The sequence below is a fragment of the Callorhinus ursinus genome, unplaced genomic scaffold, assembly GCF_003265705.2.
Source record: "Callorhinus ursinus isolate GAN/ISIS: 27379988/994484 unplaced genomic scaffold, GSC_fseal_2.0 scaffold6, whole genome shotgun sequence".
NCBI classification, from domain to species: domain Eukaryota; kingdom Metazoa; phylum Chordata; class Mammalia; order Carnivora; family Otariidae; genus Callorhinus; species Callorhinus ursinus.
The window spans coordinates 22190954-22215349 of record NW_027397068.1 but is presented as its reverse complement, the minus strand read 5'-3'; the positions used below and the strand labels follow the sequence as shown (position 1 = coordinate 22215349).

At 36.6% G+C, this 24396-nt stretch overlaps 1 protein-coding gene across 7 annotated transcripts in view; it reads right to left on the bottom strand.

Annotated features, from left to right (window-relative positions):
• The window catches only part of GRIK2 (glutamate ionotropic receptor kainate type subunit 2), a 778198-nt gene that overhangs the window by 309324 nt on the left and 444478 nt on the right, over window positions 1–24396 (bottom strand). The gene's annotated exons all lie outside the window — the stretch shown is intronic.

The following is a 24396-nucleotide window of genomic DNA, read 5'->3' as shown; positions in this document are numbered from 1 at the left end:
GCACAGGCCTCACCTCCCTGACCACTCAGGATGTGGAATAGGAGCCTCTGCTATGTGTCCACCTGGCACCCTGTCCTTCCTTTTCACAGCACTCATCATATTATATAGAGATTAATCACATATTTGTCTGTTTCCTTCATGAGACCTTAAGTGCTGTGAGGAGAAGGGCTATGGCTCCTTCAGTTACCTTTGACATTATGGCCGGGTATCACTAGTCTGGTGTATATAAGTGCTCACTAAATGTTCAATAGCAAATTGAAAGACAATTCTGTTTACTTTTCAACAAAAATTTACTTTGATATAAATTAAAGTACGTTTTTGGGGTGAGATTATCATTAAACATTTATATAGGCTAATTAGTACACAGTACTTTTACCTAAATCCTAAATTCTAAAAATAATCCTAAAAATATACAATGAATGACTTTATCAACCTAAATTTTGTATTGTGAAAATCATATGCTTATAGAAGGAGTATTCTCTATTGAACTGTTAATTGGATAGTTTCTTCTATTATTACCCCTCATTCCATAACTCAACTGACATAATTTTTAATAATATTCGATAGCCTCAATTTATGAAAGCAAACATATTGAAAGTTTAAAAGGTACCATGCAGAACATTCTTAAAAATTAATAAAATTTTAATTAACAAAACTACTGTATCCAAGAACATGGGACTATTTTTCTTTTTCTTTTTTTTTTTAGATTTTATTTATTTATTTGAGAGAGAGAGAATGAGAGATACAGAGCATGAGAGGGAAGAGGGTCAGAGGGAGAAGCAGACTCCCCGCCGAGCAGGGAGCCCGATGTGGGACTCGATCCCGGGACTCCAGGATCATGACCTGAGCAGAAGGCAGTCGCTTAACCAACTGAGCCACCCAGGCACCCATAGGACTATTTTTCAATTGATTTCATTTGTACTAATATTTTAATGTATTCTACATTATCAATATTCTATATCACTTCAGACAGTAGAAACTCCCAGCAATACTCAATATGTAAGGAAACTATCAACTATCATGCAGTAGATATATAAGCCACAAATTTTCAAAAGAGTTCTGGTCCCTCTGTTTCTTTCTCTTTGTCATATAAATACAAAACTAATTGATTAGTAATTATTAATGGTCAGAGTCTTTTAAAAGCAAATACATAGTAAGAAAATAAGTATTACAAAGTATTATGTCTGAAAACAAATATCTATCTTTCATGGGTGGATTCATAATATATACCAAGTTCAGTTTCCCCACAGACTTTGGACCATCAATAACACCATGAAAGGAACATATCAGATTGTACTGTGAATTTAAGTTCTTGATCTTAGGAAGGAAGAACAAAATCGTTTCTCCCCTTAAAATAGAATGTCATCTTTCTTTGGAAATCTTATCAGCATATCTGATAAGATATAATGCTCATAGAAATATCCCAACAAAAGGTTTTGGAAGTGAGATGATGATGATCGTCTTATTATTTTCTATGTTGACTTAAATAATGTTGCAGATTTACAATGAAAAGTTCCCCTGCTAATATAACATATATCTAACAATCTTTTCCCTTTGGAGACCCTGGGAAATACTTCCAAAGTGTGTTCATGATTCTATTTAAAAACAACTTATCTTTGTACAGAACTTTGTATTTACAGAGTACTTTTACATATACAATATCATTCCTCATATTTATTACCATTTCATGTGTAGTGTTGGTATTGGTAATTCCAAAGTTAATATGGATGTATGTAGGATAAAACAAATGACTTACTAGGTGATAATTCTAATTGTATCATTTCTGGTATCATTGAAAAACTGAATTCTCACTGTTGGGAAAAGGAGATATAGATGTAAAACCGAAGAGAATAAATAAAATTTCTGTAGCTCTAAATTTGAATTTTCAAAATAAACTCATGATGTGTTTTATTATAATTAAGAAGAAAATAAATATTTCCCAGCTCTACTGAAAAGGCCTAAAAACAAGCCCAACTCAATAGCAATGAGTATCCCAATGTTCATCTTATAATCTTGATATACCACTTCCCAATAAAAGGAAATAGACTCATTGGCTATATTGCTGATTCCAGGGCTGATGCAAAATAATATATAAGACAAACCTGGAAAAGCTTGTCAGTGCTTAATAAGGGAATACTATGGATGAGAAATAAGTCTGAGTCAAAACTGTTTAGAGGCTCTCTTGAAGAGATTCAGAATGGACAAAATAAAGCTATTTTTTATTATTTTTCAAATCAAGAAAAATAATAGCTAAAATGGATTTAAACATAATAAATACATTTCATTATAGTTTGCAATAATACAAAAAATAATACAAAAAATAAACTAATTAACCAGAGTTGATAGATGTTAATGAGTCAATTTATTATTTGGAAACTGGTACATAAAAGGTGATAAGCATTTATCTTTCCTACATGAAATTGTATAACTGGGAAACAAAAGAGCAAATAAGGAAGATTTTTCTTTCAGAAGTATCCCAGCTAACAAATGAGAAAGAAATGAGAAAAATAGAATCTCTCCATTTGGCCCCTTTGAATTAGGGGGTCTGAACATTGATCATCATTGATTCTTAATATCATTAGAAGCAACCAAACATTAAGTGCCTTCTGATAGAACACAACACCATCTAAAAAGTAGTTTTGCCCACAAAACAAGCAAGCAAAACCTATACGTGATTAAGTCTAGAACCAACCACCAATTTACAGAAAATACAGAAGTCACAGGAACATATTAAAGAGTACCATGGGGATGCATTCAGCAAAATCCAGACAGTGGAATAATGTCAGCCTATCATAGTGAGTAGATCTTATTTGGATGCCAATTCTAAAACCCAACTGTAAAGGGAAAAAAAAAAAGAAATCTATGAGATGACTTAAAATTAAAACACTGCATATATGATGATAAAGAATTATTAGTTAATTTTAGGTACTGTACTATTATTCCGGTTATATGTGTTTTTTAAAACATCACTTTTCAGTGATACATAACGTAATATTTATGAATAAAATGATGTGACAGCTGAGATTTACTATGATATAACATGGGAGAAGGAAACAGGAGGGAATAGAAATAAAATGAAATGCCATGGTGAACTGGTCATTTTTGAAGCCAGGTAGAGTACATGAGGGTTTGCTATGAATATTCTGTCTGCTTTTACACCTATTTAAAATTTACCATAATAAAAAGTAAAAATGAAAAATAAAAGAACAAAAGTTTATGACTTTACAGATTTACAGTTAGTATATGTTAGAAGAGAATCTCAGTGTTTTGCTTCCAAATCCAATACGTTCTTCCCGATACCACAATAGTCCATCATGTTCAGAGAACTTGACATTAAATGACAGTATACTTTCAGAAGAATAGTCTTCAATCAGTTGCCCTGTTTAGTTTAGAAAAGACATGAGAAGTAAGTGAAAAAGCCATGAAGAAATAGCCAGCAGTCCTGTGTGAAAGAAAACATGTGGAGTCTACCATTCTTCTACGGATCCTATGTCCAGTAGCAACTAATCCACAAGCCTTGACCAAATTATATGCAGTTGCAATACTTCTCTCCCTCTGACCATTCGGCCGCTAAGCGTCCAAAAACAAGCAGCTTGGAAATACAGGAAAATAATTGCATCATTCTTCTTGAATGCTTTTTCTTGCCATAGCATCAAGACATTGGATGAATCTTGTAACTACAGTTGGTGCTATAGACGTGTGCAATAGCCCTGCGACTTGGGGTGCCATTAATCAGCACCCATGGAAGAAATACTGGTCATGCCATTGAGAGGAGAGAGGATTCTGCTACAAGGTTTGCTATTTTTATTTCTATGCAATTTCCAATGGATATGACTGAGCAGTTTTCAAACATACTTATCTGAGCTTCTGTGAGCAGGGTAGAAAGAGAAAGCATCATATACACATCACAAAATCTGGCTCTTAGGAGAAGGAAAGTAGTATTTATTGTGATTACTGAATATGGGCTTTAGATTTCAAGAAACTTATGTTCAAATCCCAGCCCTGAAACTTACCTACTGTGTGAAACTAGACAACTTTGTTTCTCTAAGCCTAAGTATATACAGCTGCAAAATGGTAAAAATGATATCTCAACCAGGAAATTATGAGTTGAATGAGGCCATTTTTAATAAAATATTTATCATAAAAGCTGGCATATATAAGTATCCAATAAATAATAGTTGTCTTGCTATTGCTGTTGCTCTAGAAAAAAAACAAGAAGTGAATACACCTTGAACAGTTGCTTTTATTAGCCTTGCTTTTTCACCATGAAAGGACCACCATTTTTCTTTATAAAGATCATACAGAGACAAGATGCCTAAATATATGAACCAAGCCCAATTTTTAAGCTTCACTGATAGACAACTGTGAACAAATCTTATCATCATTCTCAGCTGAAGGGAAGCCACATGTTAGGCACTTCATTATCAGGCAGGTTTTAGGTCTGGCTTTGGATCTAACTTCTCAAGATTCTGCTTTGAAATCTGTTTAGCAGAAATAATACTTCTTGTATTGTGATGTGTAAATTTATAAACTTAAATAAATTTGCCTTTCTTATCCAGCCACTTAATATACATTGGTCCCTTTTCCTTGCTCTCATTCAGCTTCTTTAAAATAAATAAAGAAAAGCAAAACAGCCGATTTAAATTAGGTCACTGGTTCTTTTTAAACAATTGTTGCAAATTTAACAATTATTTTTAGACTAAATTTGGGAGTTTTTCTAAGCCAGTCTCCTCTTCTTAGACCAAAAAAAAAAAAGGTTAAAAATTTTAGTACTTACATATATGTTTTATCATGTATATAGCATTCCGATGAATTAGAACATAATTCATAACTAAATACACATACATTTATGCCATAAATCAATATGCGGGAGATGATTATCCTGGAAAATAGTGTCAGGTTCTTATCCAACTAATCCCTTCAATTCAACATTTTTTTTTTTTTAGCACCTATTGGGTATCAGATACTGTGATATATCCTGGGGGCACATACATCAATAATCCTGCCCTAGCTGAACTCATAGTCTGGTGAAATGGGAGAAATTTATATAAATATTTATAATGTAAATAATGTATTAAAACTATTTAGATTGAAGCATTTGAAATTATAGAAACCAACCATTTTTGACTTATAAAAATGGCAATTTCATATGGTTTAATGAATATATTTAATGTCCTTCTTAAAGTCTTTAGTTGTACCAGAGTTCCCTAACATTAATTTGTCCTTTAATTGAACAAGGATGATTAACTCCCAGAATACACATTTTATCACCACTAAATAATTTTTATTCAATTATCTGCTTTGTGCTAAATTGGTCAAAGAAATGGTAGAACCAAATTATGACTGTATTCTATGACATTCCCTAATAGATGATACATCTTGGTCTATTTTATTTCTAACAACACTTAGAATAAGAAATAGCTAACTCCAAAGTATTCATTTTGTCTGTATGATTATTTTTCATTTATATGCTTTCCACTTCTACATCATGCTATAACTTACATTATTTCAAGCAGGGTTTGTCCCTGGTTTTATATGGTAGGTACTATGGTAACATCATTTTGTTTATTTTTGCCTAAAATATGAACATTTTCAGGAGAAATTCTAGCAATTGCAATGCCAGATCCCTTTGGCTGGTATCTCCTTCTGACTTGGCAGTATTTGAAATCCTTCTGCAGAGACTCTGGCTGTGGTCTCTACAGCACATGGCCTGCCAGCCACAGAACAAAGTAAGATACAATTGTTGTTTAGTAATATCCAAAGATAAATTCTGTATTGCAGCTTTCTCTCTTAAATGCACTGTGACCTCAAAAGCCATAGAAATGGTCACTCTCTCTACTTTCAACTGAATTTAATTAGTATCCAGATATAATTTAAACAACCCAAATAATAGTGAATGATGTATCTACCAATATTAATGTCCATATTGTTATTATAAAATAGTATTATTAATTTTTGAATTATGTTTTTCAAATATATTATTATTGGCTCTATAAATTAAGACATGCATATGTATATGAATTCACAGAAGCAAAGACATTCCAAAAGATCTAAGAAACCAAATGTTAATGACTTAGAAGGAAGTAACCGTCTATTTTCCAAGAAAGAATGAAGACCACCTAATTGGATAAAACCTATCATTCACCAAGAAGGAAGACTGAATTTTATGTATATTTGATATGGCCAGATAGAAAGCTCAGTGTCTTTCTAGAATATACATCAGGGACATGATTGAAAAAACATGAAGACTTATCTATCACACCTGCTGACAATCACTCATGCCTGCCGGTTCATGAGGGTATGAATGATGCCATCGTGATAAACATACAAACAGTTTCTAGAAGTTATGATGTCCTAGGCAGGAAACTAAAGGTCTCACAGGACCCAGGTGCTCTTTTAAACTTTTCCTCTGATGTAACATGTGATTTAGGAAAGGAACAAATGCTGAGCTGCTAGTTAAATAAGTGGCAGCAAATTCATGTTTTAAGATACCAAAATAGGTGGGCATTGGCTAAGTATAGAATGTATTTTCATATGGAAGAATATTAATTCTCTGCTGAACTGCTGATCTAATTCAGAGTATTTTAAAGTAAAATTTATGGAGAGAAAAAATACATAAAAATATTAACAAAGCTTATAAAAATTATATTAGATATGACGGAAAGAAAATCATTAGGAAATTTCCCAAGGTGTTCATAAGAGAACATCACTGGATTATAAAAAAAATACCTGTGTCCTCAGATAACTATATATGAATGGCCAGAGTATTACAGTAAAAAGGATATGTGTGTGCATGTCCATTCACTTGTGTGCTTGTGTATTTGCCAAGGGAAATTGAGAGATTCAGTATTAGAATGCAGCAGTGAAAGTGCATAGTTTAACTGCAGAAACAAGTCTGTTAGAAGGAGGGATAGCATAATGACATCTATCTTACCTGCTGAGATAGAAATTTGAAGGTAGCAGGATGGTGACAATAAAAAGACAGGATTGTAAAGTGGAGCCATTTGTGAGGATAATATAGACTATGTGGGTACATGATTGGAAAGGAGGATTATTCCATGTTCACATACAAAAACGCTAGAATGATAGTTATACAAATGATAGGAAGGAGGGAGGAAAAAGAGCACTCAACTCTCCTTGGAGTGTTATTCAACTAAAGAAGTTATTACTTTGCTTGGCTGGCTGGCTGGCTGGCAATTAAATGCCTCAGATGCCAGAGGAAGCAGTACAATGACTTTGAATCAATAAGAAGAAAATGGTGGCCAAGATGGAATAATGGGACTCAATATGACTTGCCATCCTAATATTCAGGATAATATTGAGGAAGAGTAGTTAGGAGATGAGAATTATGGGATCAAATTATAATTTAGTCCATGTTTTAAGAAATCAGATTTCAAAACTTTCAGAAAACAGAAAGATCTAAGATTCTGATGATGAGGTAACTCAATCAGAAAGAAATAAAAAGAAGTCTTCTGAAAATCTAAATTAAAATGTTACAATGTAAGTGATCCTGATGAGGAAGGATACTTGGGAAACATCTAAAAATGTAGCTTCACGGGAAACACTCTGAACAGCTAAAGTTTTGTTGTTGTTTGTTTTTTCCTAGATTATTTATTTATTTATTTGAGAGAGAGAGAGAGAGAGAGAGAGAGCAAGCACAAGCAGGGGGGAGGGGCAGAGGGAGAAGCAGACTCCCCGCTGAGGAGGGAGCCCGATGAGGGACTCAATCCCAGGACCCTGGGATTATGACCCGAGCCGAAGGCAGACGCCCAATCGACTGAGCCACCCAGGCACCCAACAGCTAAGGATTTAAAAAGAAATTTACAAGAGACAGAAAAGAGAGGACAGAGCTAAGAAAATTTTCTTTCCTTATTTTTAGTTTTGTAAGTGGCATCAAACTTTGAGACTCATTAAAAAAAACTAAATTTTGCAATATAATCTCATACATCTATTCATAAATAAAATGTTCTCCTGTCCACTTGGGTAAGAATACTTATCAGCCTTTATAAGTGTATAAAGTACACTTTGCCAGTGCTTTTTAAGCACTGACCCTATTGGTAATCAGCACTTGAATAGCAGCCCCAACATGTTCAGCTGTTTGTTATGCTGGTACTCTCAAATGCAGAGGGCATAGGGATACGGCAGCTATTCACTATATTTAGTATATATCTGAAATTTAGATCTCCAAAACCTAATGTTGTTTATAATACTCTTTGCTACCAGAGACTATTCTTTCATTGAATAATATGTTGATATTTTACCCTCAGCTTTTATCAAAAGTTGAAAGAAAAATGAAATAACTCTGAAGAATGTTACATGCAGTCTTTTAAGATCATGTTTAATGTTCCTTATATAAGAATTAACAAGAAATTTCTCTTAAAATGTGAAAAGAAAATCTTTGCAAACGAACTAAAAAAATATTTTTTCCTTTAGCTATGAGAATTGCATAAATCATTTTGCTTGCTTTTTCACCTAACCTATAAGGAGACTCAAAATTAAGTTAGTTCCAGATAAAGTAACTATAATGTCTACTCTAATATTTCCTTAAGTAGTTCTTACTTCTTAATTATTTTTTGAGTAAGGACAAAAAAGTAGAAATGATAGAACCTACCATATAGGGTACTTGGTATCCTATGTTGAAGGTTGGTGTTGATGAGTTTCAGGACACACCACCCCAAAATGTGGCACCTTGTCATACTGCATAGCTTAAGCTGAAGGAGTTTGGAAAAAATGGCAGAAGCAAGAAGGTCACTTTGACTTCCTCCCCTCAACTCCCCATCTTTCTTCTCTGAAACACCTCACAAAACCTTCATGTGAGAGGAGACTTCCCTACACCTGAAGGAAAGGAGCAGCCTATCTCAGAAGCCAAAGGGATTCTTTGAGAAAGAAAATCCTAACAAACAGGCCTTGCTAAATTTCTCCCAGTTTATTACAATTACCTCATACTTCTTAACCTATCATATTCCTCCACAATTATCCACACTTCATCAAACCTCGCATAAATATACTCAGGTCTGCTTCTTCATAAAGAAAGGGCAGAAGAGAAAATTTTCAAATCAAGTGATCAGGCCCCTCTAAGATGCTAAAAACTGTAAAGAGGCCTAAATTTGCTATTTCCAGATATAGGAGAAGGTATTTTCTGATAATCATCCCTAGTAAAATTTTATGATGGCTTATTAAACCGATTAGAACACTAAGGAGAGCAGTGATCACTAGGGAATATTAAGAACAGCAGGGTATAATGGAACATTCACCTTGGAGTCAGGTAAACCTGGGTTTAATCCTGGCTCTGCTATTTATCAGCTATTGACCATGGGCAAATTATTTGGTCTAGCTGAACAAAATTAGGACACAGTGAGCACTCAGTTATGCCATGCAAATATAATTTGGTTTTTGGATGCAGTTATGGGTCATTCTATACTTACTGGTTTTAAAAGTTATCAGATGAAGGGATCACAGTTTTGGCGTACAAACTACTTTAAAGTGAAACATTTGAACTATAGAAGATACAGAAAGAAATCTGAATCAGCCTCATCTGACTAAAGCGGAGTCCACTGAAAACCCAGCTGCCATTAATCCACCTCCAAGGAAGTTTCTTAGGAATTCAGCTGCTGTGGAGAAAGACTGCCCATTCTATTAGCTTCAAAAAGTCCAACAGAGTCTTTGATAGTTTCCCACTGAAGCCTGAAACCTCTTCCCCCTTTTTTGTTAGGATGCTATATAACCTTTACTTCTGGCTATTTATTGAGTTACTCATCACTGCGTACTAGTCCGTGTCCTCATACATATGCACATCAGAATCCTTGCTCCTATTAAGGTGTTTATTGTCAGTTAATTTGCAGGGCCCAACCCCTTGAACCTAAGACAGCAGAGGAAGTTTCCCTTCCAGTAGATGAATTCCGTAGACAAGATATATCTGGATTTCAAAAGGGTACTATATGAAAAGTCTAGTTATATCCTTGTAAAGGGAAAGAGAAATCTGGGAGAGATGGTCTATTTTAATGGATTCTTTACCATTTGAATATACGGTGGCCATTGACAGCTTCACATTATAATCACCTGGTGAATTTTTAAAAATGCCAACACCTAGGTCATTCCTTAGTCCAACTTAATACAGTCAAGGCTGAGAACCACTGTTCTAAGGGGACGTCACCAGTGGGGTATGGGCATACTTGTAGCTCCTCCTGACCTTGTCCTCCCCAGCATAGCACTTGGTTTATTTTATTTATTTGTTTCTTTTTTTTCATCTGTGATGAGAACCGTAAAAGCCAATTACATTTGCAGATGACAGGCTAAAACATGAAGTCAAATCTAATAATATAAAAGAAAAACAGAAGCAAAGGTCAAGCTCTGAATGTAGCTTTAAAAAATAAAAGGAAAATAACCTCCTCACAAGTAGAAAGCACAGTGGTGTGATGTAAGAGCAGTAGTCCCCTCACCCTTTTTTTCCTTTTCTATATTTGCCTGTTATTACGTATCCATAATAAAGAACATTTGGTTTATCATGTACCATGCAGGTGCTAAGTGCTTTCTAGGTATCCCCTCACTTAATCCTCACAACATTAAGAGCAGCAAATAGAATGCCATTTTATAGTCAAAGAACTGTTCAGACAACAAGTGACTTCAGAAGGATTAAACCAGCCTGGAGAGCAGGAGCTTACCATGAGATCCTGTCTGCTAAGTCACGGTCTCACCCCACATAGCCACGGTAGATCTGGACTAGAGGAAGCTGCTAAAAACCTGCTGGGAATGTAGACTCCAGCTAAAGAGTCTAGAGACATTAAACCCTGCATTCTCACTGACGGGGGAGGGAAGGCTTTGCCACATCACTCTCAGAGGGCAAAATTGGTTCTTGAGCAGGAACAAATGTGTGGCATTAACATTTCCTGGGGTGAGCAATTAGGAAAGCAATGTCTAAACGGGCTCCTTGGGGGTTGGCGAGTAATAATGAAAAAGAGAATCACCGCTCTAGAACAAAAGCTTTTAACAGTCTCATCCCAGCTTGCTGGGTAAGCTACACCTTACAGAAAATTATGTTAAGCTTTCACTAGAACATGCTAAATACGTCAAACTGGAGGGAAATTTACCAGAGTAGCACAGGAACCTAAAAGGCTAAGCAGGTTAGATGAGAAAAAAACACGGAGTGATGGGAATAGTTGACAATTGCTCTCCCTGGGCTTCAAGACTATCTGAGAAATACAAAATTGTCCTTAATAGATTTACCTACTTACAAAATACATATATACACATAAATATTATCTATTCATAATATTTTTTAAAATGCTCTTACATTTACTACATCATTTCTTCATAGAAAACCATGAAGTAATAAAGTGTAATAGTCCCCTTTTAAGAGAAGATGCCCAAGGGGAAAATGATTTGCCCCCTTCCCCTCCACCAGTCAATAACAGAGCCCGAACCAGAATCCACACCCACTGTTCTTTGATTTATTGAGGTATTACAGTCTTTCCCAGAGTTCTGACAATTCTGAAATCAAAAACTGGCAGACCTGCTTTCAGATCGATTAAATAATGTAAAAAACAAAAATTAACGAAATGGTTTTAAATAAATATACCTTCCAACCACCCACTGAGGGCCTATGTGACTTATTGATCCTCATGTTTCCCAATGGCAGAAACAGGACAGCAAAATCAATAGCAGGCGATAGTCCATTTGAAGTTATAAATGCTTTATTCAGTTGAGGTACTTCCTTGACATATTCAAAAAACATCTTACTGTGACTGTGGCATTTTGTAAATAGTCAAGAACCAGAAATAATTTAATCATATAAATAATATAGCAGGGCTCTTGCCTTAATCGACAATTTCATAGACAGGCTCTCAGTGAATGATAAGCATCTGTGAAAAGAGATACAGGGCTTCCTGTGTCTGTGCACTCTGCAGACTGCTGTCCTTGGTGAGAAACCTTTAGAGCTCTTGCCCCTGCTACCTCTCTTATCACAGTCCTGGTTTCTGTTACTTCACGGCACTTATCAGCATTGGTATTATGTTTGTTTGTTGTCTGTTTCCTCCCTGTAGAACAGTGGTTCTCTATAGGGGTATTTTTGCCAAATAGGGGACATTTGGCACTGTCTGGAGACATTTGTGGGAGGTGCTAGAGGCATCTACTGGGTAGAGGCCAAGGATGCTACTAAACATCTGATATTTCACAGTACAGCCCCCTACAATAAAGAATCTTCTAGCCCAAACTGTCAACAGTTTGGGAAACCCCGCTCTAGAATGTAAGCTCTGTGAGAGTGGAGACTTCCCCTTTTGCTTAATAAATATTTACCACATGAATGAATGCACGGATGAATGAGTGAAGGGTGCCAGTGTCTCAGAGGATAAAGAAGGTAGGGGGTCAAAGAGCTGTGAAGATAGAGCAGGTGGGAACACCAGAACAATTCTCAGGGAAAAAATAAAAAACCGAAATTTGCACTACATCATCAAAGTACAAATTCTAAAGAGAAAAAAAAAATGTGCTATCAGTCTCTTAAAAATTTACCTCACATAATTTTAAACTAATTTGAAAATAATTAAAAAGGGAGATGATTTTTTGAATATATACATATATGTGTATTCAAAGTACCAATTGTATTGTATTTTGCCTATAATGTTATGATTTTCCAATTCTTCCACCCAACAGTTTATTTCTAGGTTTCAAATGAGAATAGTTGTCTTTCTTTTTCACTAGGGGAAGAAGAGGAAGTCATACATCTCAACCTCTATCTTCTTGGACCTGATACTTCTGAGTAATCAATAATTCATTTGCCTCTGAAGCTCATTTAATTATTCTCAACCTAAATACCCTGTTGACATTGGAAGATTTTCCTGATTTTAATCAATTCTGAGGTAGATTGATTTTTGCTCAACCTCTTCCACAGCATGCATGCCATCCACTTTCAATCTACAGTGAAAGTAGACCTTCAGCCTATAAACCCTTTTGCTGACAGGTGCAAAAAATCAACATAACAGACATAAAAGTAGAAACTCATTAAAACAGGAAACAAACTGAGGGTTGCTGGAGTGGGGGTGGGTGGGAGGGATGGGCTGGCTAGGTGATAGACATTGGAGAGGGTATGTGCTATGGTGAGCACTGTGAATTGTGCAAGACTGTTGAATCACTTCTGAAACAAATAATGCAATATATGTTAAGAAAAAAAAAAGAAGAAGATAGCAGGAGGGGAAGAATGAAGTGGGGGGGAAATCGGAGGGGGAGACGAACCATGAGAGACAATGGACTCTGAAAAACAAACTGAAGGTTCTAGAGGGGAGGGGGTGGGGGGATGGGTTAGCCTGGTGATGGGTATTAAAGAGGGCACGTTCTGCGTGGAGCACTGGGTGTTATGCACAGAGGATGAATCACGGAACACTACCTCAAAAACTAATGATGTAATGTATGGTGATTAACATAACAATAAAAAACAAAAAACATGACCCAAATCTAGAGATCAAATGGAGTCATGGTTTCTACACATTTTTCACCACGATGCCATTTTTTTTCCAGACCCTGGTATTTCTGAGATATGAATTATGAATGTTGACCTATTGAATAGGAGCAAAGGACAACTGAGGGTGCCTCCAGTGCCTCCCTGCTCTGTCCATTGAGTACGGGATACGTTTTCATTAAACACTCTTTTTCAGCTCAACATCCCCTCCATAGGGACTCTGGGCCACTCACAATGAGGAAGATCACCCCAGACTACACATCTGGACCTCACACCAGCACAACTCCAATGTGCTCACCAGCTCCTCAAACTTCATCTGTCTAAAACTGGTATCAGCAATTTTCCTTCAAACTTACTCCTTCTTTCATTTTCTTCTTTTTGGTAAATGGCACACCATAAATATATTTACTAAAACTGAAAACTTGGCAGCCATTCTTGACTCCTCTCTCTTATATTCCACATCATGTCAGTCTCTACTCACTTCAGAGAGACAACTTGAGACCAAACCACAATTTTGAACTATAGTATTTACTACCTTATTCCCTGCCTTTCTTCACAACAACCCCACCCCACCTCATGATCTGTCTATTTTAATCATATTACCTCTCTCTCCACCTTCAAATTCTCCAGTGACAAAATCAATTCTTTAATGTGTACTTTAAAGCCCTATAAAATCTGCTCCAACCTCTTTCTACCATTTTCCCTCAGGAATTTTATCTCTAGTCTCCCTGTGATGGTTAATTTTATGTATCAAATTTGACTGGGCCACAGAGCGCTCAGATATTTGGTCAAACATTACTCTGAGTGTGTCTGTGAGGGTATCTACAGATGAGATTAGCATGTAAATCAATCAGAAGACAGAGTAAAGCATATTACCCTCCCTAAGGTAGGTGGCCCTCAATTCAAGCAAAAGCCTGAATAGAACAAAAAGATATACCTTCCTTTGAATAAGAGGGAACTCCTCCTGCCTGACCCCCTTAAGCTGGGACTTCAGTCTTTTCCTGCCTTTGGACTTGAATCGAAACATCAGCTTTTCTTAAGGCTTGAGCCTGCTGGCTTTTTGACTAGAACTATACATACTGACTCTCCTGGGTTTCCAGTTTGCTTAGTACAGATAGATATTGGGAACTTCTCAACTTCTATAATCACATAAGCAAATTCTTTATAATTAATCTCTTCATATATGTATATGTGTGTATAGATATACATATATAAAAACATATATTATGTATATTATATATTTTAATATATTATATATTATATATACACACATCCTCTGTTTCTCTGGAGAACCCTGACTAATACAGATGATTTTGGTACTGAGAGTGCTACTCTAAGAAATACTTAAGCATGTGGAAGCAGCTTTGAACTGTGTAATAGGTAGAGACTGGAAGAGTTTCAAGATGTATGCCAGAAATATGGACATTAAGGGCAATTTCTGATGGAAATGAGGAATGTATTATTGGAAACTTTAGAAAGGTGATCCTTGTTACAAGGTGGCAAAGAATTTGGCTGAACTGTATTCTACTGTTTTAAGGGAGGTAGAACTTGTGAGTGATAAAATTGGATATTTAGCTGAGGTGATTTTTAAGTAAAATGTTGAAGGAGTGGCTTGGTTCCTCCTGACGGCTTACAAAAAATGCAAAAGGAGAGATGAATTGAAGAAGGAATTATTAACAAAAGGAACCAGACCTTGAAGATTTGAGAAATTCTCAGTCTATCCATATTGCAAAAAAGGTCAGAAAGCTTATTCTGAAGCCTGCTTCTCCCTCTCTCACTCCCCCTGCTTGTGTTCCCTCTCTCACTGTGTCTCTGTCAAATAAATAAAATCTTTAAAAAAAAGAGAGAGAGAGAGAGAGAAAGCTTATTCTGAAGAAAACACTTAAGGGTGTGGCTGAACAACCATCTGATAAAGAGATCATGAGTGGGATTTAATCAGCCACCTCAGCAGAGACCAGGCATAGAGATAAAATTATATCAGCCAAGACACTGCTAGTTTGAACTAAAAGGGACAGAGAACATGAGACAGATTCAAGTATGGTTGTTGGACTTCTTAGATTCTACACATCTGGACCATAGAGCTATTCAGCTACTGATGAGGGCTATTCTCCAAGAAAAGGTAAGAATGATCCCAAAGGCAATTCAGAGATCATCAGGGCTTCCTCCTCAGTTTCAAAGGGTGGGACCATCATGTCAATGTCAACAGGCCAGAGGGCTTCTACCTGTAGCCTTGGGGGCAAGCCTGCCCAGAGCCTTGGGGACAGGACACCTACCTAGCATAGCCTTGTGGGAGGGATCCCCACCTGGCAGAACCTTGGGAGAGTGACCTCCACCCAGTAGAGCTACAGGGGCAGGACAACTGTTCCACTGGCTCTGGAAGACAGGACATTGAGTCAAAGATGATTATTCTCGAGCCTTAAGATCAAATGGAATTTGCCCCTGCCAGGTTTTGGACTTAAGACCTGTCGGTTCTTTCTTTTGTAGTTCTTCATTTTGGAATGGGAATGCCTATCCTATGTCTGACTCATTATGGAATTTTGGAAGCATATAACTTGTCTTGTTTCACAGGTTCACAGCTAGAGAGAAATTTTTCCTCAGGATGAATCAGACTTTGTCTCACTCAAATCGGATTTAGATATTTAGATGAGACTTTGGAGTTTAGCCTTTAAAGTTGATGCTAAAATGAGTTAAGCCTTTTGGGACTTTGGGGATGGAATGAATGTATTTTACATGCAAGAAGGACCAGAATTTGGGGGAGGAGGGCCAGAGAGGAATGCTGTAGACTGGATTGTGTCCCCCCCCAAATTCATATATTGAAGCCCTAACCCCTAATGTGATAGTATTTGGAGATGGGGCCTTTGGGAAGGAATTAGGTTTAGATGAGATCATGAGGGTGGGGACCTCATGATAAAATTAGTGCCCTAATAAATGAAGACACCAGAAAACTTGTTCCCTCCTTGCCCTTCCCCCCCAATTCTCTCTCTCTCTCATTCTCGCTCCACCATGTGAGAACACAGAAAGAAGATGGCCATCTGCCAGCAAGCCAGGAACAGGGCTCTTACTAAAATCCAACTCTGCTGGCACACTGATCTTGGACTTACAGTTGCCACAACTTTGAGAAAATAAGTATCTGTTAAGTCACCCAGTCTATGGTATTTTGTTATGTCAACTACAGAGGCCAAGGGCAGGCCTCCCCAAGATGGGCCACTTTGGCATAAAGATTATTTCAAGTTAAAAAGCAATCAAATCTGGCAGATTCAGAAAAATCTCTTTTCCTCCCCTGCTCAATGCCTCAAAGGAATTCAGAGAACCTGTTCCAGGAGAGCTATTAGCACAAATAACTACATTATGATATGAACTAGGTGTGATAGACAGGGAGGAACCTAGCAAGGCCTGTTTGATCAAAGTCCTCTATGTCGGGGCGTCTGGGTGGCTCAGTCGTTAAGCGTCTGCCTTCGGCTCAGGTCTTGATCCCAGAGTCTTGGGATCGAGCCCCGCATCGGGCTCCCTGCTCAGTGGGAAGCCTGCTTCTCCCTCTCCCGCTCCCCCTGCTTGTGTTACCTCTCTCGCTGTGTCTCTCTCTGTCAAATAAATAAATAAAAATCTTCAAAGTCCTCTATGTCCCATTGTTTCCGAGGCCCTGCAAACACCTGTTTACCAGTCACTCCTTTCATCTCCCTGTGAACTACATTCCTGCCCTTTGAAGTCCCAGACCCCTACCCGCTTCTCCTTAGTTCACAATGCCATATATACCTCATCTTACCTGACTGTCTGAAATTTTTGTGTCTGTGTGGATTCCCTTTACATATGAAATTACATTTGATTTTCTCCTGTTAACCTGTCTCATGTCAATTTGATTCTTAGTCCACCTATAAAGACCCTTGAAGGGGACAAGAAATTCTTGCTCCCTGACAGAGCCCAAGCAGACTAGGATACTCCCCAATTATATTAAACCTCTATTTTCTCAAAAACCTAAATTCTTTACTACCTCAAAGTACTATAGAAATTGATTTCCTCCATTTAGATTGCCAATTTCAACCCATTATTCATGATGCAGCCTAAATATTAAATATTTATTAAATATTAAATGTTTCTTCCCTCTTAAGTGGGATCAAATATTAATAACTGCATCCCTTTTAGAAATATAAAAAGTATAGGGTGCCTGGGTGGCTCAGTGGGTTAAGCGACTGCCTTCGGCTCAGGTCATGATCCTGGAGTCCCTGGATCGAGTCCCACATTGGGCTTCCTGCTCAGCAGGGAGTCTGCTTCTCCCTCTGACCCTCTTCCCTCTCATGATTTCTATCTCTCATTCTCTCTCTCTCTCAAACAAATAAATAAAATCTTTAAAAAAAATAAATAAAAAAATAAAAAGTATAATCCAAATAGAGACAAAGACACATGTTACTCAAATAAATTGCCAAGACACAACTGGGCATCATTTAAATAAAAGAAATTTCTTCCATGCGAAGAAATATGAGCTTAAACATGTCACAGGCAGGTTACTATTTGCAAAGATTTTATATACATCATTGCTCTTCTTACTCAAAGGTAATTAGATGAGTTAAAGATAAAAAAGTATAATAATACAGGAGCCATGGGCTTCTGTGCAGAACTTTCCCACACTTCATTTATTTCAATTCTCTTGAGGTATCTTTTTTATAGATTTATTTATTTATTTTAGGGAGAGAAAGCACACTCATGAGCATGGGTGGGGAGGGCAGAGGGAAAGGGAGAGAGAGAATCTTAAGCAGGATTCCCACTGAGCAAGGAGCTGGAAGTGGGGATCCAGTTCACAACCCTGAGATCAAGACCTGAGCAGAAATCAAGAGTCAAGTGCTTAACTGACTGAGCCACCCAGGTGCACCTCACTTGAGATATTTTTATTTGTTTCTAAATATTAAATTTAAAATATACCGGGCGCCTGGGTGGCTCAGTTGGTTAAGTGACTGCCTTCAGCTCAGGTCATGATCCTGGAGTCCCAGGATCGAGTCCCACATCGGGCTCCCTGCTCAGCAGGGAGTCTGCTTCTCCCTCTAACCCTCTTCCCTCTCGAGCTCTCTATCTCTCATTCTCTCTCTCTCAAATAAATAAATAAAATCTTTAAAAAAATAAAATAAAATAAAATATACCTATAACTAATCCATTATATAAAATGATAACTTTAAAAACTCATCTTGTTCATTTTCCAGAATCTTTAGCATCATTTTCTTCCAGATGGTTAATGTGCTATTGAATTATTTAATATAAAATAAATTTGTAGATATAATAGGTAGAAAATAATTTGGTATAAAAGATATAAACATTTCTGGTAAAAGTTCTTCAGAAATTAGTTATTCCACAGAAATACAGTTTACCTGGTGAAGTAGTTAAAAACAAATATTTATCTAAGTCAATAAAAGTTTTAACATTTGTAATCACTAGTTATTTTAATTAATACCATGTATTCTAAAGACATAATGAAAACAACTCTTTTGACAATTTTCTTTTGTGGGACAGTAACAGTCATTACTTTGGACATTAATTTACTAACAGACATTTTAATTGTCGTATCACATTCAGAAAGAGAATTAATGTCAAACACTACATTCATGTATTAAACAAATATTTATTAAGTACCTACTCTATGGCATACATTGTGTTAAGCACTGAAGATAGAAACGTGAGAGGAACAGATCAAGTGACTATTCTCCGTGTAGTTTATAGTCCAATGGAGAAAGTAAAGAATTACCAAGTAATATAACAAGCAGATAGAATTACAAGCTGCAACAAGGACTAGGAAGGAAAGGTCAAGATGTGCTTGGGATGATTGACCTAGATTGAGACATCAGGGAGGTTGTGACCTTAGGAAATAACTTCCGGAAGTTCAAATGCAGGATGAATAGTTGACTAAGTAAGTAAAGTGTGTGGGCCAAGATTAGGTGAGAGAAGAGTCTTGTAACAGCTGGCAGACAGTATTTCTACAGGAAAAAGCAAGGAGAGCATATGGAGAGCATTTGGAAATAGGGAACCAGAGTCTGCAGAAGACACAGGAAGCAGAGCCTGGTACACCTCAGTAAGGCAGGTGACTGAAGGGTTTCCAGCAGGGAAGTGAATGCTCAGATTTGCTTGACTTCTTTTAAAAAATAATTTGAGAGATATGTTCGGATTTAGACATGTTTCTTCCTAAAATACAAAAGTAAACTATTATATTCTAATCAGAATCCCATCATAAAGATAATGAAAACGCAGAGACCATCAGAATACGAGTATTCGCAATTCTCTATGATATGTGATTTTTTTTTTTGTCTTGGGAAAATTCCATATTGGATTATCCGAACCGGAGTTAAAAGAAACTGAACCACAGAATAATGATATACGTGTAGTTGTTGTATTGACACAAAACTGGATACTTAATAGTATCTTTAAAATATTAGGGAAAAACAACTAAGTATCTTCTCCATAGAAATGTGAAGAAATAAGATTATAATTATTTAATGCAGTCTCAATAAATGATAGTTCCCCAAAATAGAGCCTAACTGACTAAATAATTATACCACTTCCTCTACTTCAAAACAGATCCTATAACTCTACCATTAATCAAACCTTTACGCATTTCTTTTAAAGACCCAAACAGGAGGTTAATTTGTTTTATCCATAGAAGAAAGAAAATACATTGTCCCAGAAGACTAGATCAATTGATTAGAATAAGTGAAATGTTAAATTCCCCATAAAAGGCATAACCAAAATATAAAGCAATGATCACATTAGGGAAAAAAAAGTGTGGATGTGAGAAAAATGTGTTATATAATACAATAATTTGTGTAGTCAAGGTTTCTATCTTTTGTAATGTTCATGAGATGCTGTTCATATTCACTTAGAGATGATGCAATGAGTATTATTAAGGTTCTCTTGGTTCTTGATCTTACATTTGTAATTGTAAGAGAAAACATTTGTAATTCAAAGGAAAATTATGTATTGACTATAGCACCCTTGACATTGGCAGGCCAAGATTATGATTCTATGGAAAATAGTTTAAAAGCTGGTAAACTGTAGGAATCTGAGAGACATACAAATTCTGTCTTGTCTGGTAGAGGATCCATTTGACTTTCCTTCCCCTCTTTGTGGAAAAAACAGTTTTGCCTCATTTTGTATATTCTTGAAACGGTGCCATCTAGGGTTGAAACTAGTAGAAAGTTTAAAGCTTGTTTTTCAGAGAATTATTTTCCCCTGATCAGCTATTGTCTCTTTTTGGACCCCAATGACAAATCTATTAGCCGTCTCTACAGAAGCCGGGATTCAAGATTCCAGCCTAGGAATAAGCAAGGCCCTGCATTCCTTACCAGAGATAATAAGCCTGAGACCCCATCCAGTTTGTACGGGCTCTCAGCGCATGCCCATAGCCCCTTCTCCTTGTCCTGACATAACCTCCAGTTCTGATGTTAAGTCTCCACCCCAAAGTGAACCATGGGATTTATGTTACATAGATGTTTGCTTTATGCACATGCTCCATCTTTCCTCTTGAATAATAGTAAGTTTCCTAACCCTTTTCATCAGTGTGTATGAAATCTCAGTGATTATATGATTATAAAGCCCTGTTCTCTCCCCCTTCAGAGAGACAAGTTGATTTTGGATGCCTCTGGAATAAACCCTTTCCTTGATGCATACTTGATGCTCAGTGATTGGCTTGGCTGCATATCCGGCAGATGGACTTGGGTTCTAAATCTGTTCTTTGGCTTCTCTTAACTGTCATTAACACCTGCCTGGTTCTTTTGTGAGTTAAATAATATGTGTAACACGTGTTCATTTTTATATCTGTGTGAGACTCATGATTTTTACCTTTTTATTTAAACGCCATTATCTATTTTGCTGCTTATATAAAATATGTTTTTTTTTTTACCAAACTCCCTAAAAGAACCCTTAAGTGTGAATGTTTTGTCATGAGTCTCTCCAGTTTTTTTCTTTCTAAAATTTACACTGTATTTAATGTTTTTATTTACATAGTCTGAAATCATTCATGAGTCGTATTATTGTGTCTAACTTGTTTTCCCAATTATAGTGACCTTAGTAGACTTGCTGCACACTTTATGTTCACTCCTTCCTCAAGTTCTCAGTACGAAGAGATTTTCCTGGTGGTCCCCTTTCAGCACTCATCAGAAAAGCAATAAAGTAACTGAGGGCAGGGATGAGAATTAAGTGAAGGAAGCAGAACAGTTCCTTTGGCAACGGAGTTAGGGTGGGAATTGCCTATTTATAAAAGAGTCACATTTCCCTTTTAGTTTAAACCCATTCCTTCCTTAAGATGTGTAATGCTCTCTTCACTGCTGGGATAATTTCTAAGACTTGCTAGCTACTGGGACTGAAACCACATAGAAGTACTTGAGGATCTGCTTATAAAAAAGTTGAAGTATGAATAGTAATCAATCATCTACTTTGCATTTCAAAGCCGCGATAAGATATGATAACACTTTGAAGACGAACACTGACGTAAATTGCAGTATGTGAGGAGCATGGTTTACTAACACTTCAAACTCCAACTGCTCTTTCCTCCTATTTCCCTCAGTCTTTTAACTATTCAATATTCTCAAGTTCTGGGGGATCCTCTCATCCTTGCTTCTTTTTATGTGGCTCTTTCCCCTCCGTGGGGTAGCTGTTTTTCTCTCCTTTTTCTTGTGTTCCTCTCCCTTTCTGTTCTCGTCTCCCCTCTTGTTTTTCCTCTCTCCTGACTCTCATTTTCACTTGCTTCTGGTGCATATTAAGAATGGGGGAGGGGCACCTGGGTGGCTCAGCCATTAAGCGCCTGCCTTAGGCTCAGGTCACGTGGGATGGAGCCCCCCATCGGGCTCCCTGCTCAGCGGGAAGCCTGCTTCTCCCTTTTCCACTCCCCCTGCTTGTCCCTCTCTCGCTGTGTCTCTGTCAAATAAATAAATACAATCTTAAAAAAAAAAAAGAATGCGGAAAAAACCCAGAAAGGGGCGAAAGCCAACTGCTACACAATAACTGTACATATGAAGGGCTTAGTGTATATTAATGACAATTATTTTATAATAACTCTTTCTTTGGGGTGGCAAATAGCACACCTCTAAGCACTTATTTTTACTTCCAGGAGTCCTTGTGGGAGAAGAGAAAATGCAATTTAAACATCCAGGGAGGAGGTAAATAAACTCCCATCGAGACATACCAACCTTGACTTCATGAGGCTACCTCTGGCTGCCTCAAAAGAGAGACTTGGAGCAGGTTTTATATTATGTATTTTTAATTTATATATAGTGTCCATCACATTCTCACATACATGTTAAATATGCTCTAACATGTGAGTTTCACTCCGATGTGACTGTTGATTTATTCTGCTCTTTAAAGATCAGGAGTTCTCGGCTGACTGGATGGCTCAGTCATTAAGCATCTGCCTTCGGCTCAGGTCATGATCCCAGAGTCCTAGGATCGAGCTCCGCATCGGGCTCCGGGCTCGGCGGGAAGAGTGCTTCTCCCTCTCCCACTCCCCCTGCTTGTGTTCCCTCTCTCGCTGTGTCTCTGTCAAATAAATAAATAAAATCTTTAAAAAAAAATTAAAGATCAGGAGTTCTCAAAATGTTTCACTGCCTCAAATGTAGACATGATGTGGTGCATCTGCACATCTAGATTCTGCAGAAGTAAACAGTTTTTTATTTCTCATAATGAAATGAAAAAGAAGGTAATTAAAGATAGCTTAGTTTATCTTTAGCTATTCTTATGAAGCCTCTGACATTTCATTTATTAAAATTCATGGATCTAAAACACCTAAGGCTATTTACAAATAACTTGCAAATAATTATGTAAACATTGACACAATAGTCAACCAGTTGCAGTTCGTGTAGTTCATCACTGCTGATAGTAAAATTAAAATATAGATAATGCCTGTCTTCTTCAAATGTTTTTTAAAATACTATTATTATTATATTAAAAGTAAAATGACTTTAAATTTCAAATGTCCTATTACTGAATAAATGTCATTAGATAAACCTATTTTTACAATACAAAAAACAGAACATATCATCACATCAAAACTATGCCGCAATGATTGGTCTTTTATGCATGAGAAATATCAGAATTGTTTTTTGTTTTGTTTTGTTTTGTTTTGTTTTCTATTTCCACAATCTTACTTCATTCATTGGTAAACTCAGTAGTTCAGGATCTGACAAATGGTATCTTTCCATTTTTCAATTCTTTGGAATGATAATCAACAAATAATATCTTAGTATTTTGAATACATTTACTAATATAAAACATAATACATCTAGAAAAGCCAATAAAACAGGAAATTGGTTCCTAGGTTATTCCTAACATAAATTCTATAATTTTATAATTATTACTTTCTATACATACTCCATGGAAAAATTAGCCAAGGAATTTTAACTCTTTCAAAGCAATAAAATTAATATCTAAGAAATGCTTTGTATAATTCTGTGGGAGTGTCTGTGTGTGTGCGTGTGTGTGTGTATGCACGCGTGGATAGAAAGATTAGAAAAGTGGGGAAAAGCATACTTTAATTAAATGCATAATCATGGATGCTGATCCATGTTACTGATGCTAAATGGTTTCCACTTTAATGAGCCATTTTAAATGAAATGGTTGCCTGCAATTAGACATCTGCAATCCAAGGAAAGCAAGCCAACTCTGTAGTCTGGCTGCCAGAATTACAGTGCATTCCTCAGCAGGACAATGAAGAGAAAGGATAATTGTAATTATAACATATACATCTTTGGTGTTCTGTGGTTGAAAGAGTGTGCAAAACAAGGCTTCTTAATATATTTAATTGCTAACTATTAATAAAGGGTTGTCAAAAAGAGTTGCTTTTAATGCATCCGTATTCCATTAGCAGTATTACTACCCAATAGTCACAAAGTACGTATTTCAACACAGGAACCTGCATAAAAGGAAATAACAATGGGCTCTCACATTTTATGAGTCTCAACTATATGTCTGGGGTCACAATT